At 35.2% G+C, this 16,000-nt stretch overlaps 1 protein-coding gene and 2 non-coding genes across 7 annotated transcripts in view; all 3 read left to right on the top strand.

Moving 5' to 3' along the window:
- Positions 1-16,000, top strand: part of GABRA3 (gamma-aminobutyric acid type A receptor alpha3 subunit) — a 227,863-nt gene that overhangs the window by 53,664 nt on the left and 158,199 nt on the right. The window lies entirely within an intron of this gene.
- Positions 573-652, top strand: MIR105-2 (microRNA 105-2). The gene has a single exon (NR_038480.1). It is a non-coding gene; the product is annotated as a microRNA 105-2 (primary transcript).
- On the top strand, positions 2,690-2,770 carry MIR105-1 (microRNA 105-1). The gene has a single exon (NR_038479.1). It is a non-coding gene; the product is annotated as a microRNA 105-1 (primary transcript).

Below are 16,000 nucleotides of genomic sequence, written 5' to 3'. Positions count from 1 at the left end.
TAGGCATTATGTCCATTTGAGTCTCCTTTTGTACCACTGTCATCTTATCCTGGACTGAAGTCATTCATTGCTTGCATCATGGGTTTTTTTTTTTTTATTACACACCATATTTATTTGAATATGAATCATATCACAGTTTATTTTGACACCATGTCTGTCTGCACCTGTATCATAATTGACAGCTTATGTCCTATAGGTATGTGTGTGTGTGTCATGTCCTATAAGAGTGTGGGTGTGATCTGCTCTTGGACCAAAGCCATATATTCCGATAATTTAAAAAAATCATCTAAGTAGTTTTCCACTCTGTGGTTCTTTTGGAGTGTACCATATCAGTCCCATCTTTCATATGTGAATTGGCTTATCCTCCATGATATTCTACACATTCATAATGGATTTATGTTCCTAGACTGAAGTTTTACTATAAATTTCCTCTTAAATACTATGCTGGTGTGATAATACACAATCATTGTTTAGTCTTATACTGAGAATTAATATTTTATACCATGTATTTTAGTTTGTCATCACTGTCTACTATAATTTGGGTGTCAGCTCATGTTTCAGGATCTTTTGTGTGTGCATCGTGGTCAAATGCTCAGACTCCTTGGTGGCTGCTTATGCACCACGGATGTTTGAGCATGTGCTATGGTGTCTACTTTTGCAACATTGCCATCTGCTTCTGGAACAAAGCCATTCATTACTCTGTTTTTAATGTATCATGTCTGTCAGAAGAATCACAGCATATTGTCATTTATTGTAGTATTTAAGAGAATGGAGCCAAAATGACTGGATTTAAATCTTGAATTACCTACTTACTAACTATGAGATCTTGGACATATTAATTTGTGTCTCCATGTTTCATTTTCTTGCAAAATGACAAAAATAACACCTCATAAGGTTTTGAGAACTAGATGAATTATTATACATAAATATCCTAGCATATAGTAAGATATATGTGGTGATGATGATGATGATAATACTAATACTAATACTATATCCCTTGATTCTGTATCATGATGTCAGCTCAAATTCTGGGGTTCTGTAGGTGTGCATTATGATAAACTGCTCATATATTTGTGATAGTGTTTAAACACCATGATGTGAGCATATGCCATGGAGTTTCCCTTTGAATCATTGCCATCTGCACCATCCTATTAGCTCCTGTACTATTGCTTTTTTAAAAAATTCCATCATCACTATCTTCTGTAATATACCAGTTCATCTGTCCCTTTATTGTGGTCATCAACTCATTTTCTTGGGATGTCTGGGTTACACCACAGTAAAATGCTCAAACATAAATGGTAGTTGTTTATGAACCATGATTGTCTTACATGTGCCATGTTATCCCCTCTAGCATTATTACAATATGCTGCTAACCTAAAGAAAATGTATTTGTGCATTGTTTCCTTTATTCATATGCCCAATCCATCTGAGCATATTCCATGACAAGTTTTTTCCTCCTGTATCACATCCACATGCTTTTGTATTATAGGATTTTGTTCATGCACCATGGTTGTCTGAACATGCAGCATGCTTGTCTGCTTATATATACCCCATGGTTCTTGAGCAGGAACTTTCATTGTTTACTGTTCTACAGGGAAATGGTATCTTATGCATTATGCAAAACATTATAGTAATTTACAACTATTCCATAGATCTCTACTCCTTGATGACTCTTGCCTTTTCCTGCCCATGCCTATATATTCTGGAATGATATCTTGTAATCATATGTCATTGGTTTGTCTGAGTGTACATCACAGTCAAATGCTCAATAGCCTATGGTGGCTGTTCATACATCTGGTTGTTAAAGCATGTACCATGATTTCACCTGTTTCATCATTTCCATCTGCTCCTAAAGTAAAGGAATTTGTTGTATCTTTTAAATTACCAACCATATCCATTTCAGGAAGTATAGTGGCATGTCTACCCACTTCTGTATCTTCATTTTCAAATACTAGTTGTGGCTGTTAATGCTACATGGTCATCTAAATATTTGGTGTCAGGTTTCATTTGGCATACCTGATATCTACTTACGGACAAAGCTATGTGCTCCTATACCATGATTGTTTTTTTGTAGGGCATAATATCTGAGTACCAGATATCATGACCATTACAACATAGTCTTCTTCTCAAAAAATAAGTTTGTATACCATATCCTGTCTCATAGCTCCTGTGTCTTGACTGTTATGATATAGTGTTTTTGTTTACTTGTATACATCATGATCAAATGATCAAACACCACTGATGGTTTTTATCAACTGTTGTTATCAAAGCATGCTCCATGGTGTCTCTCTATGCACCTTTGCCATTTGCTTCTGGAATAATAATTCATGTGTTGAGACATTTTGATCATGTATCATATCCACCAGTGAAATTTACACTCATGGTTATTTTCTACTGTACCCTGTCTCTTGGCTCTAAATGGATGTTGGCTCATTCTCTATGATTGTATGAATGTGTGTGTGATTCATTCTATTTTCCTGTTTGAAATTTTACTACAATCTTCTATTTGTTCATCATATATGTAAAAATATACATCGTCTGCTTTATAATAAGAATGGAAATTTCTGTACCATGAATATCATTTTTTACATCATAATTATGTGTTACTCCAATGTGTTTGCTTCCTCCTTCGTCTTTAGTATCTACTCCTATACACTGGATGTCAGCTCATGTTGCAGGACCTTCTGAGTGTGCATCGTAGTCAAATGCTCAGACTCCTGTGGTGGCTGCTCATGCACCACGGATGTTTGAGCATGTGCTACGGTGTCTACTTTTGCTACATTGCCGTCTACTTCTGGACCAAAGCCATTTGTTCCTGTACTCTGTGTTTTTAATCTTGTACCACGTCCATTTGAGGAAGCATGGCACCATCAGTATATATGCAAAGTGCTGATTCTGAAGTTAGAATGCTTGTATTTAATCCCACTTCTGTCATTTAATAGCTTTGGGTCCTTGAGCAAGTCATTTCACCCCTCTGTCTTCTCAATTTCAAAATGATGATAATAATACCTACTGCATGATGTTGTTGTGAGGATTCAAAAAGTTAAATATAAAATGCTTAGATTAGCACCTGGCACATGGTAAATGCTAAGTATTTGCTTATAATATTAAATTACTGTATCTCTTTGTTCTTTATTGTGATTTTCAGCTTGCATTCTGAGATTGTCTGGTTGTGCACCCTGATCACATACTAAATTACTGGTGGTGGTTGTCCCTTAAACATGAACATCTAATGTTATGCCTTGATTTCTCCTTTTGCAATAATTTCTCTACTCCTTCAACACAGCCATTCATTGCTGTGTTTTTTCTTCACTCTTCATCCATCACACTTCCCTAGCAAGAAGGGCATAATAGTCAATTGTACCATTTCTCCCTGTTCTTGTATCATAATTGATCACTCACATTTCAATGTATACTGGTGTGTATGTATTATGTTCAACTACTCAAACACCTATAATTGTTTTCATGTCTTTAATAAGGTTTTTAAAATTTTGTTGGAGTATAGTTGACTTACAATGTTGTATTAGTTTCATGTATATAGCAAAGTGATTCAGTTATACATATAAGTATAGCCATTCTTTTTCCCATAAGTTATAACAAATTATTGAGTACATTTTCCTGTGCTCTACAGATTTTTGATAATCACTTATTTTATTTGTTTAATTTTTTATTTTTAAATTTTTTATTATTTACAATGTTCCATTTTCTGCTGTACAGCAAATTGATCCAGTCTCATATATATATACACACACACCACAAACATACATATGCATTCTTTTTCTCATATTATCTTCCATCATAGTCTATACCAAGAGACTGGATATAATTCCCTGTGCTATGCAGTAGGATCTCATTGCTTATCCATTCTGAATGTCATAGTTTGCATCTACTAACCCCAACTCCTAGTCTATCGCACTCCCTCCCCCTCTCCTTTGGCAACCAGGAGTCTGTTCTCTATGTCTGTGAGTCTGTTTCTGTTTTGTAGATAAGTTCATCTGTGCCATATTTTAGATTCCACATATAAGTGATATCATATGGCAGTTGTCTTCCTCTTTCTGACTTATTTTACCTAGTATGAGAATCTCTAGGGTTGTATCCATGTTGCTGCAAATGGCATTATTATTATTTTTTTATGGCTGAGTGGTATTCCATTGTGTATATGTATCACATCTTCTTAATCCATTCATCTGTGGATAGACATTTAGGTGTATATCATAGTGTCTCCCATAATAACCATATGCTCCTAGACCAACTAATTCCTTTGTGTATTGTGGCTTTTTGATCATATACTGTGACTGTGCAGTTCCTAGTACACGATTGTTTTCTTTGTACCATTCTGTTTTCTTTTACATATAGGTTTTGGCCCATTTTTCCATAGTACTCTGGACATAAAGAATTTATGTTCATATACTGTATTTGGGGTTGTACTACAGATTTATCCTCATACATTACAATTCTTTGCAAATTAAGTCATTGTCTATTTCTGAATAGAGAATGAAATCTTTTTTATCTTGAATTGTTAATTGTGACAGCATTCAGTTTGCCTATCTTTCCATTATTCTGGATATTAGTTTATGTTGCAGGGTCATTAGAGTATGCCTTGTGGTCAGATATTCTGACTACCGTGGTGGCTGCTCATGTATCACAGATTTTTGATACTGGGCCACATATCTGCTTATACAACAGTGCTTGCTATCTGTATCAGCAATATAGCCATTAGTTCCTTTGATATGTTTTTGGTCTCCTACCATGTCAATCAGAGGTAGCATAGGACCACTTACATATAGTGAGGTTAGACTGTCTTGTGTACAAGTCATTTCCTATCTTTCTGCTTTAGTTTCTCAATTCTAAAATAATGATTATTGTGAGCGTAAAATAGTTATTATATGTAAAGTTCTTTGTTGCTGTCATTATTATGCTAATATTTTTTTTCCTTTGTTCTCTAGCATGAGTGACAACCTATGTTCTGAGATTATCTTGGTTTACATTATAGTCAAATGCTTGAGCACTGGCGGTATTTTTACAACACATAAATGGTCATTGCCAACTGCTCCTGGACCATTCCAAGTCATCTTATTTTACTTTTAATTAATTAACTAATTAATTTATTTATTATTTTTTATTGTTATTTCCCCCAACACACTTTTTTTCTCCACTGTACAGCATGGGGACCCAGTTACACATACATGTATACATAATTTTTTCTCCCATTGTTGTGCTCTGTTGTAAGTATCTAGACTTAGTTCTCAGTGCTACATAGCAGGCTCTCATTGTTAATCCATTCCAAAAGCAATAGTTAATTTCATAAATATTGTATCATGGTAGTAACTATTATTCCATGTATCTCTACCTACCATTTCTAACTTCTCCTATAATATCCATATATATGCATCAATTTTTTTTCATGATATGCTCACATACCATGGTTTTCTGCATATGACATAATCTTGTCCACTGTAGTAATGAGATTGCTGTTTCCCATGTTATGGAAATTAGTTTACATAGCAAATTTATTTCATTTTGAACTTCCTTTTTATGGTTTCCATTGTTGCTGTCAGCTTCTGTATCATATCTTTTGCTTTCAGCAACTTGAAGTTATTTTATTGTACATTAGAAGCTCAAATATCAGTGATAGTTGTTCAGATCCATTGCTATCTCAACATATACTATGTTTTTTCTCTTTTTATACTATTTTTATCCACTTTTGCCTCCAAGTCATTGTTCCTGTATTGTAGTTTTTTTTTAATTTAAATCTCATTACTGTATCCATGTTGAACAAGCTCTAAACCATGTTTCTCTGCTCCTTTAAGTTTTTGGTCATTCATCATACTTTTCTGTGCATACTCCATAAGATATCACAATTTTCTTACTATGAACATTGTAATTAGATTCTGTACCAAGAATGCTATCTTCTATATCCTTTTTTTTTGTCTTTTTAGGGCCATTCCTGTGGCTTATGTAAGTTCCCAGGCTAGGGGTCAAATCTGAACTGCAGCTGCCAGCCTCGTCATAGCCACAGCAATGCTGGACCTGAGCCACATCTGAACCTATACCACAGCTCATGGCAAGGCCAGATCCATAACCCATTGAGCAATGCCAGGGATCGAACCCACATCCTTGTGGATACTAGTTGGGTTCATTACTGCTGAGCCACAGTGGGAACTCCCAAGAATTCTATCTTCTATATCTTGAACAATGCATTAGCTTATGCATCTGTTTCAGATCCTACGCTGAGATGGTCTTTCTCCTCCATCACTGATGTCTCTTTCTGTACCATCTACCTATATCATGGCTAAGAGTTCATTTTGCAAGGCTGTTTGAGAGTGCTTTGTGATCATATGGTGTCCGTGGTCTCTTTGTGCAGCATTGCCATCTGCTCTATCCCTTCATCTAGCCATTGCTGCTTGTATTTGGGCCTCATAGAGTCTCTTGAATCATTGCTATCTCCTCCTATATAAGGGATGTTAGCTCATATTGCAGGGCTTTCTAATTTTGCAGCACAGTCAAATGCTCAGACACCAGTAATACCTCTTCATCATGTACTGTGGTCATTTGGGTATGTACCATGGAATCTCCATTTATATTAATTCTTTTAAGTCCTGGACCAAAACCATTTTTTTAAAACCCATGCTCTTTGTCTTTATTGCATAGCATGGAATTTGTGATTGTGTCTATACTATGTACATTTATTTCTGTACCATGGCTGCTGCTTCTTGTTCATGAGTTTCCATTCATATTCTGAGATTGTCATGCATCATGGTCAAATTCTCAAAAGCCATTGTTGTGTATTCATTTTGATCTATGCCAGCATATTCCCTTTTACACTATTACCCACTACTTCTAGACCAACATCACTTCTTTTTCATGCTTTGTGTGTTTTTAATTCATGCCACACATTTTTCAGTAAGCAGATCGTTAACATCATTTCCTTCTGTCTTAAGTTATAGGGATGTACTTATTTACTCTATGTATCTATGCCTGAACCATGATTATCTACACCAGTACTGATAATGAAGTAATATAAGGGTTAGATAATTGGCTCATGCACCACATTTGCCTGCTCTTCTATTACTATTCTGCTCATATTCAAATGTCTACTATTTCATACTTTTCAACGTGTGTTAGAGGGTTGTTTGAGTCTTCACTGTGATCAACTGTGCAAACTTAAGTAGTTGCTATTCTTGCACCATGAGTGCTTGAGCATATACCAGTGTACCCTTGCATTGTTGAATCTGCTCCTGAAGCAAATTCATTTATTTCAGTATTTTTATTTTATTTTATTTTTACGGCCACACATGTGGCATATGGAAGCTCTCAGGCTAGGGGTCGAATCAGAGCTGCAGCTGCTGGCCTATGCCACAGCCACAGCAGTGCGGGATCTAAGCCATGTGTCTGCAACCTACACCACAGCTCATGGCAACACCGGATCCTTAACCCACTGAGTGAGGCCAGGGATCAAACCTGCATCCTCATAGATACTAGTGGGATTCATTTTCCACTGAGCCACAATGGGCACTCCCTATTTCAGTATTTTTAAACCACATGTAACATTTACCTGAATAATCACCATTCTATATTTGTGTGATCCAGCACTATTATGACATATTCTATGGTTGAATGACTTCATACTATTCATAACATCATGGATTCTCTGCTTCTCTGTGCTGTCTACTCATTTTGAATATAAATATTTTTGCATCTCTGATTTTTTTTCCAGTAGATTCCTAGAAGTAGAGTTACAGAGTTAGTATATTTTTTAAAAATAGGCTTTTAAAAATTTCTTTATATATATATATATTTTTTTTTTCTACTGCACAGCATGGTGACCCAGTTACACATACATGTATACATTCTTTTTTCTCACATGATGTGTTCCATCATGACTGACTAGACAGAGTTCCCAGTGCTACACAGCAGAATCCCATTGCTAATCGATCCCAAAAGCAACATTCTGCATCTATTTATCCCAAGCTCCCAGTCCCTCCCACTCCCTCCCCTTCCCCCTTGGCAACCACAAGTCTATTCTCTAAGTCCATGATTTCCTTTTCTGTGGAAAGGTACCTTTGTGCCATATGTTAGATTTCAGATATAATTGATATCATATGGTATTTGTCTTTCTCTTTCTGACTTACTTCACTCAGGATGAGAGTCTAGTTCCATCCATGTTGCTGCAAATGGCATTATTTTGTTCCTTTTTATGGCCAAGTAGTATTCCATTGTGCATATCAACAGCAAAAAAGCCAACAACCCAATTGAAAGATGGACAAAGGACCTGAATAGACATTTCTCCAAGGAAGATATACAGATGGCCAACAAGCACTTGAAACAATGCTCAACATCAATGATTATTATAGAAATGCAAATCAAAACCACCATGAGATACCACCTCACACCCGTCAGAATGGCTATCATTAATAAGTCCACAAATAACAAATGCTGGAGGGGGTGTGGAGAAAAGGGAACCCTCCTGCAGTGTTGGTGGGGATGGAAGCTGGTACAACCACTATTGAGAACACTATGGAGATACCTTAAAAAACTATACATAGAACTACCATGTGACCCAGCAATCCTGCTCTTGGGCATATATCCAGACAAAACTCTACTTAAAAAAGACACATGCACCTGCATGTTCATTGCAGCTCTATTCACAATAGCCAAGACATGGAATCAACCCAAATCCACTGATAGATGGTTGGATCAGGAAGATGTGGTAAAATAGGCTTTTTATTCATGCTTCTAGATTGTTTTCGAGGAAGGTTGCATAGATTTATGTTCTCATTAGCAGATTATATATATATATATATATATATATATATATAATATATAATATATATAATTCCTGTCTTGTCCTATCTTCAACAAAATTGTTTACCATTTAAATATATTTTATTTGATAGATGGAGTGGTGCCTCATCACTTTAATTACATTTCTTGAATCAATCTTAAGACTAAATTTTAAAATAAATATATCAATATAATCAACATTCTGAAATTTTTATCGTTCACCTGGCATATGACTTATTTTATGAATTTTAATTTTTAAAATATGAGATATTAGATATAACACATATATGGAAATAGCATATAATGGAACATACTGCTTAAGAATAATTATAAGTTTAATGATTATAAGTATTAAGTAAATATCTATACAACCACTATCCAAGTCAAGATCTACAAAGTTGTGGGTACTCTTGAAGCCTATAATGAAAATATTTCCCATCTCAACGTTTTCTTTCCTCAATAAGTAATCGCTATCATGGATCTCACTTCTTTTACTTTATAGCTCTATCATATATATCCAAATATAGTTTAGTTAGACTATTTTTGAATTTTGTATGAATGGAATCATACTGTGTTTCCTTGTTCCTTTGCTTAACATTAAGTTTATGATATGTATCCAAGGTGATGCATGTAATTGTACTTACTATTTTGTTGTTGTATGGTATTCCATTGTATGAATATATCATGATTTATCCATTTTATTTTAAGATGGACATCCAGGTTGTTCTGCTTTTGGAAAAATGTTGCTATGAACATTCCTTTACATTTATGGTTATTCTGGTGCATTTGTACGTAAGTTTTTTTTAATGTACATATCTAACAGTGGAAATGGTAGCTCATGGGTATGTATATCATCAAATTTGCAATCTAATGCCAAACTGTTCTCCAAGGAGGTTACAATGTTTTATACTCCCACCAGCAGTGTAGGAGAATTCCTGTTGCTTCATATCCTTGCCAAAAAAAAAAACTTGGTGTTATGAGACCTTAAAACTTTTGTCAATGAAGGTATAATTTTCATTTCTGTGATTAGTAATGAAGTAAGCATCTTTTCTTAATGTAATGACAATGTGGAGTTCTCTTTTGTGAAGTACCTCTTCAAGTCTTTTGTCCATTTTTTGCTATTGGATATTCTCTCTTTTTCTTACTGTGTTGTAGGAATTCTTCATATATTTTGGACAGTGTTTCTTTAGCAGATATAAATGTGGTATGTGAAAAGACTATACCTTTCTATGCTTGTTCTTTATTCTTTATCTTGCATCTTTTGATGAACAGAGTTCCAAATTTTAATATACTCTAACAATTGTTTCTGTCATGGTTAGTTTAGCACTTTATATATGTTTAAAAAATACTTTCTCCAAATTTGTGAAGTTCTCTCCTATTATATAATCTTTATAATTTAGGCTTTCATATTAAGATTTTCAACCCACCTGTAATAAGCTTTTGTATGCTATGGGTAAAGTTCTAATTAATTGTCATATGAGATATAAAAATAATGAATTGTCCTAGAACCATTTATTGAAAATCCCATATTTACCATACAATTCTTCAATACTACTTCAGTCGCAAATCAAGTGTCCAAATATGCCTGGATTTGTTTCTGAATTCTCTTTTAAATTCTCTTTGCTTTTCCTAGCATCAATACGCTTCTACCACAATTAAAAATTTTAAAAACAGTCTTCTTATCAGTGGATCAAAGTCCTTTAATCTTAGTCTTCAAGACTTCAAAAAGCTATTCTTGGCCCTTTGAATTTCCATAGAAATTTTAGAATTAGCTTATCATGCTTGAGCAATCAATCAAAACATAAATTGAGGAGTTCCCATCGTGGCGCAGTGGTTAACGAATCTGACTAGGAACCATGAGGTTGCGGGTTCGGTCCCTGCCCTTGCTCAGTGGGTTAACGATCTGGCGTTGCCGTGAGCTGGAGTGTAGGTTGCAGACGTGGCTCGGATCCCGCGTTGCTGTGGCTCTGGCGTAGGCCGGTGGCTACAGCTCCGATTGGACCCCTAGCCTGGGAACCTCCATATGCCGCGGGAGCGGCCCAAGAAATGGCAAAAAGACAAAAAAAATAAATAAATAAATTGAGCAATATTGACATCTTGAAAATATTATTTAAAGTAGTATTTATGAATTTATTTAGATCATCTCTCGATAAAATTCTATACTTTTACCCTATGGAGGTTTTGTACATCATCTACTAGATTTATTCCTAGACCTAAGTACTTCTTAATTTTATGCTATTATAGATATAATTTTAGAAAATTCAGTATATAATTATTTGTCTTTAAAATTTCATTGATTTATGGATGTTAATTTTATATCTATCTATCTTGATAAACTCTCTTACAAATTATAATAATTTATTTGATTATATAGTATTTTCTACATAGTTATCCATATTATATCCAGGTAATGAAGAATGTATTTCTTGTTTTATGTCTCCCTTGCTCTTTGATATAGTCAAAACCACAACTTGGTTGTGTAATTCTATTTTTTTCTCTAACTTTTCCTTGGGTTCTTGTTTTTATTTTATTTTCTTGAGATATTTTACATTCTCTTTTGTTTAATTAAAGGTGTTGAATTTATCTATGTGTCCAGCTCTAGGTTCATCCCACCAAAAATAAAGTTTTGTTTTATAGTTTTACTTTAAAAAATTTTCCTTGAAATGGTACTTGTAAATAAGTACTGTTATATGTTATTTAGAGAACAAATGTCAATTAATGTTTACCAGTTGTATTAATTATGGTGTTTGAATATGTCTTCATTTTTTCCACTTAATATGTTGTGAACTGAGTGATATGTTAATTTACCTCAACAACTCAGTTTTTTTCATTTATCTTTTACTTCTAAGTTCTTATTTTATGTATTCTGAAGTAGTGTTATTGAAAGTAAAAAGTCTAATGAGTCACTGCTATTAGTAGGGATGGGGAAGAATAGTATCTATACCTGTATATGCTTCAAAGAACAGTACAGTACAAAATGCATATTTCCACATACATTTTTGGCTAATTCAGGCTTTAGGTTTCTAAGTTATGGCATTTATGGGACATTCGCTTACCTTTCCTAACAGTTTTGGATCTATACATTCTATTTTAAGGGATGGAACATGTGTTGTGTAGTTTATCTTAATTTATTCTTAACAGTAATGTATATAATTAAATTTCCTTTTAGACATTGAATTTTGTCTGTTTTCCATTACTTTTAACAATCAAACACCCATCCTCTCACTGTTTTGTTGCTATCTACCTCTGTTAATGGGAAATTGAGAAGAGATATGTCTTGAACTGTATTTCTCCAGAGCCAGGGAACCCCCAATATTAGAGATATCCACACAGAAGCCCCCAAAGGAAATGGATTAGAAATGGACAGAGGTGTTGTATAATTAGGATGGTAACATGGAGTCCAAGGAATTTCAGAGAAGGAAGTTGTGGTCAGTGCTATCAAAAAATTAAATAAAAGCAAAAAAGAAGAGAAAAAGAAAATAGAAAATGAGAAAGGATGTTCAATCCAACAGGTGCTCTAAAGTGAGGGTTGTATTTTTAATACCAACATTATTGGTGATCACTGACATAGTATATAGTTTCAGCAAAATCATGGAAGAAGGCAGAATGTAGTTGATAAAAGAATGAATAGAAGGTAAGTAAGATGGAGTTAACAATTACAAATTATTCATTCAAGAAGCTTGATTGACAAAGAAAGGAAAGAACATAACTAGAACAGAGCATATCAATAGAATATTTTTTAAGATGGGAGAAACTTCATTATGTTTATAGTCTAAGAGAAAGGATTCATTACAGAGGAGAGATTTTAAGATATAGGCAAGTAGGAGTAGGACAGTCAATGGAGGGGAAGGGAGCTGATGAGATCAGGAGCTTAGATTAATGGATTATCCTTAAAGGGGACAGGTTAACCTTGTTTTATGAAATGAACAAATGAGAAAGTAAGGGTAAATATAAAAGTGAACATTTTTTCATAGACTGAAGCAGGGCTGATGTCTTTTAAATTTGGTTCTATAGAAGCAGACTTTGAGAATAGGATTCATGTGAAAGTGGTTTATTAGGAAATATTCTCAGGAAAAACCAATAGAGGAGTGGAGAGTGGGACAAGGAAGGGAAGGAAGCTAAGCGAGGATGCTGTCAAGTGAAGTTTCATGGAGACAGTGTGGGTCACACTTCAGCATTGTCCCCATCAGGGACCTGCAGTATTTGTACCTCTGTACCTTTCACTCCTGGTTAAGGACTGCCCAGGTTTGGGGACTCAAATTCCCAGACACTTTTGATTCTCAATTTTAACAGACAGAAGTGGGTTTCAGCAACCTGAAGGCAGCCAGTCCTCAGACAAACAAATGATTCTTTTTTTGGGAGAGGAGGAACAGCAGAGTCAGTATATAGGAAACTGATAAGAGATCCAAGGGGATATGCATGAGGCACTTTTAGTATCTGCTATAGATACTTTGTCTTTCCTGATCATCTTGACTTTTTACTAAGAATCATTATAAATTTCCTTGAATAGGCAACCTGAGATGAATCACAAAAGTTTAGAGAAAACAGTTGAGAAGAGTGGTGGGGAGAGGGCTGATGTATGACAAATCAAAGGATTGAATGGTTCTGGCATTGGAAACATTTGTTGTGAGGTTTCTTTGCATGACTGTAGAACTTTTTTCTGCAGCATTTACCAGTCAAAGAGAACACAGATTTTTTTGTTGTTGTTGATTGATACAAGGAAGTATTTCTGGGCAAATCCAGTAGAGTCATATATGCAAGGTTCTGGTGAAAGAGTAATATGTGCTTTACTATTGGATCCAGCCTTTGAATGAAAGAAAGTAGCACTAGGCAAGCCCAAGAGAATAGGAGACAATGGAATGATTGATAGACAGGAACACGAATTTCAGAGAGCAAGTGAAATAGAAGTGATAGCTTAAAAACTAGAAGAATTACAGAATAAATTTAGAAATTAAACTGTACCTTAAGATTTTTATGTAATTATGGAGCAGATATACATAAGAAACAGAGAGTATGGCTATGGGCATAGATTGCTAAAGTAGGATAGATAGATACTTTATCAACACCAACAATGAAATACTGAAGATGGTGGAAGGACATAAGAAGTGTGAGCTGAGCACTGTTTTTGAATCCATATTGGGAGGCTGTAAGGAAGTTGATGTAAGACTAATGAAGGCAGGGGGTGATACAGATAGATGGCATGAACCTCAAATGACAAGAAGTATGTACACACAGGAAAGAATAGTTTCAACCTGGTATTAAAGAAATAAGATAATTCTGTTCCTGTCTATCACTTACATAATGTGTGGGAATATGCACATGCCACACTTAGAGGAAAGTTAATGAAGTAGTGTCTTTGACGTAAACCCAATTTATTTAATGCAGGGAGGAGACAGTTTTCTGTTAAGAGGTTGAGGACACAGGAACATTTGTTTTCCATGAAGTGAAGGATTGAAAGGCATGAAGGAAAGGTTTTAGAAGGGAAAGATAGTTTTGAGAATATATCTCTGAGAAGGAAAGAATGCCTACAGTAGTGTGGCATGAACTCCTGAAAGCATTCGCTCTCTTTTTCAACAAATATTTTACTGAATAGATATCATATGTCAAACACTGTTCTATGGCTCAGAAATAGAGATAAGGTCTCTTTTGTAATGAAGCTTATATCTAGTGGGGAAAACAAAATAAATATATAATGTAATTTTAGGTAGTGCTATATCCTATAAGAAAAATAGTATTAGGTAATGGGATAGAGAGAGATCAGGAAATAACATGCAGTTTTAGACAGTAGTGATTAGGGAAAGTCTCTCTGAGACAGTGACATGGAACTAGAATCCCAAAGAAAGTGCAGGAGTGAGCCAAACTGAAGAAGAGCATTTATGATAGAAGAGCAAGTGCAAAGCCCCTAAGGCAGGAGCGTGCTGGATGTTTTCGAGGAACAGCAGAAAAATCAGTTTGAGATGATATGAATAGTTGAGAGTGAAAGTAGAAGGAGGTGAGAGTCATAGGTAGCCAGTGGTCAAATCAAGTAAATCCTTATAGGTCATGACAAGCACTTTGGATCCAATGAAAATCCACTGAAAAGTTCGAGAATGGGGTGATATGATGTGACTTATACTTTTGAAAGCTCACTCTGGCTACTGTACAGATAAGGGTCTGTAGGGGCCAGGAGAGGAAGGGGAGAGACAAATTAGGGGGCCATTCATTGTAGTCATGGGAGTGAGAGATGATGGTTTAGATATATCAGACTTCTCAGTCATTAGATATACTGAGAAGTGGTTAGAGTCTGAATCTGTTTTGAAGTCAACAGGATAAGCTAATAGTTTGGTTATAGAGTGTGGAAGAGATAAATCAAGGCATAGATATGGGTTGGCTGTGAATGGATTTGGTGTGAGGTATTTGAGAGAGAAGAGCTCTTGATCTATTGTTTTTCTCTCTTCATTGATTACCTTTTGGTCTGTTTTGTTCACTCCTGTACTCCCAGCACCTAAAAGAGTGCCTGGTACATAGATGGTGCTTCTTAAGTTTGGGATGAACAATAAGAGTGATTTAGTTGGAGTGAGAGGTAAAAATACATGATTGGTGTTAAGTAGTATCCGAATGCGGTAAGTGAGGGAGCTGAGATAGTGATATTAAAGTTGTTGAAATGAGTTACCATAAAGGGAAGCAGAGAAATTAGGGAAGAGTTAGAGGAGGGTTTCATGTCAAGGGAGGGCTTCCTTTGGCCTTCGTAGTACATCATTTTTTTTATGCTGCAGGGAATGAACCAGCACATATGGGAAAAGTGACAAGTGTGGGAAAGATAAAATCACTGAAGTAAAATCCTTGAGCAGGAGACAAGGAATGGGATCCAGGCACCTGTAGAAGGGATAGCATTAGATAGGATTAGACACCTCTGGTAACAAGGTAAAGTATATGGCTGAGATTCAGGTGTAATTGATATTAGGAAGATTAAGTCTTCTGATTGTTTTTTTTTTTTTTCTTAGAAAATAAGAAGCAAAGCCATTTGTTGAGATTCTTGGAGAAGAGTTACTGGAGAATTAAGGAGAGAAAAGAAAGTTTAAAAATAGTTGTTTCAGAGAGTGGGAGAGTTAATTGGCTTGGCAAATGCAAAGGGATCATGGGACATTTGAAATATGTTGAGGAAAATTTAAAGAGAGACTAGTCAGGCATAATTATGGATTTTTCTCCAGCTATATTTAGCTACTCATTTGCAGGC

This window comes from Sus scrofa, chromosome X (assembly GCF_000003025.6).
Source record: "Sus scrofa isolate TJ Tabasco breed Duroc chromosome X, Sscrofa11.1, whole genome shotgun sequence".
Lineage (NCBI taxonomy): Eukaryota > Metazoa > Chordata > Mammalia > Artiodactyla > Suidae > Sus > Sus scrofa.
The sequence above is the reverse complement of the archived record's forward strand: the minus strand, read 5'-3'. Positions and strand labels throughout refer to the sequence as shown.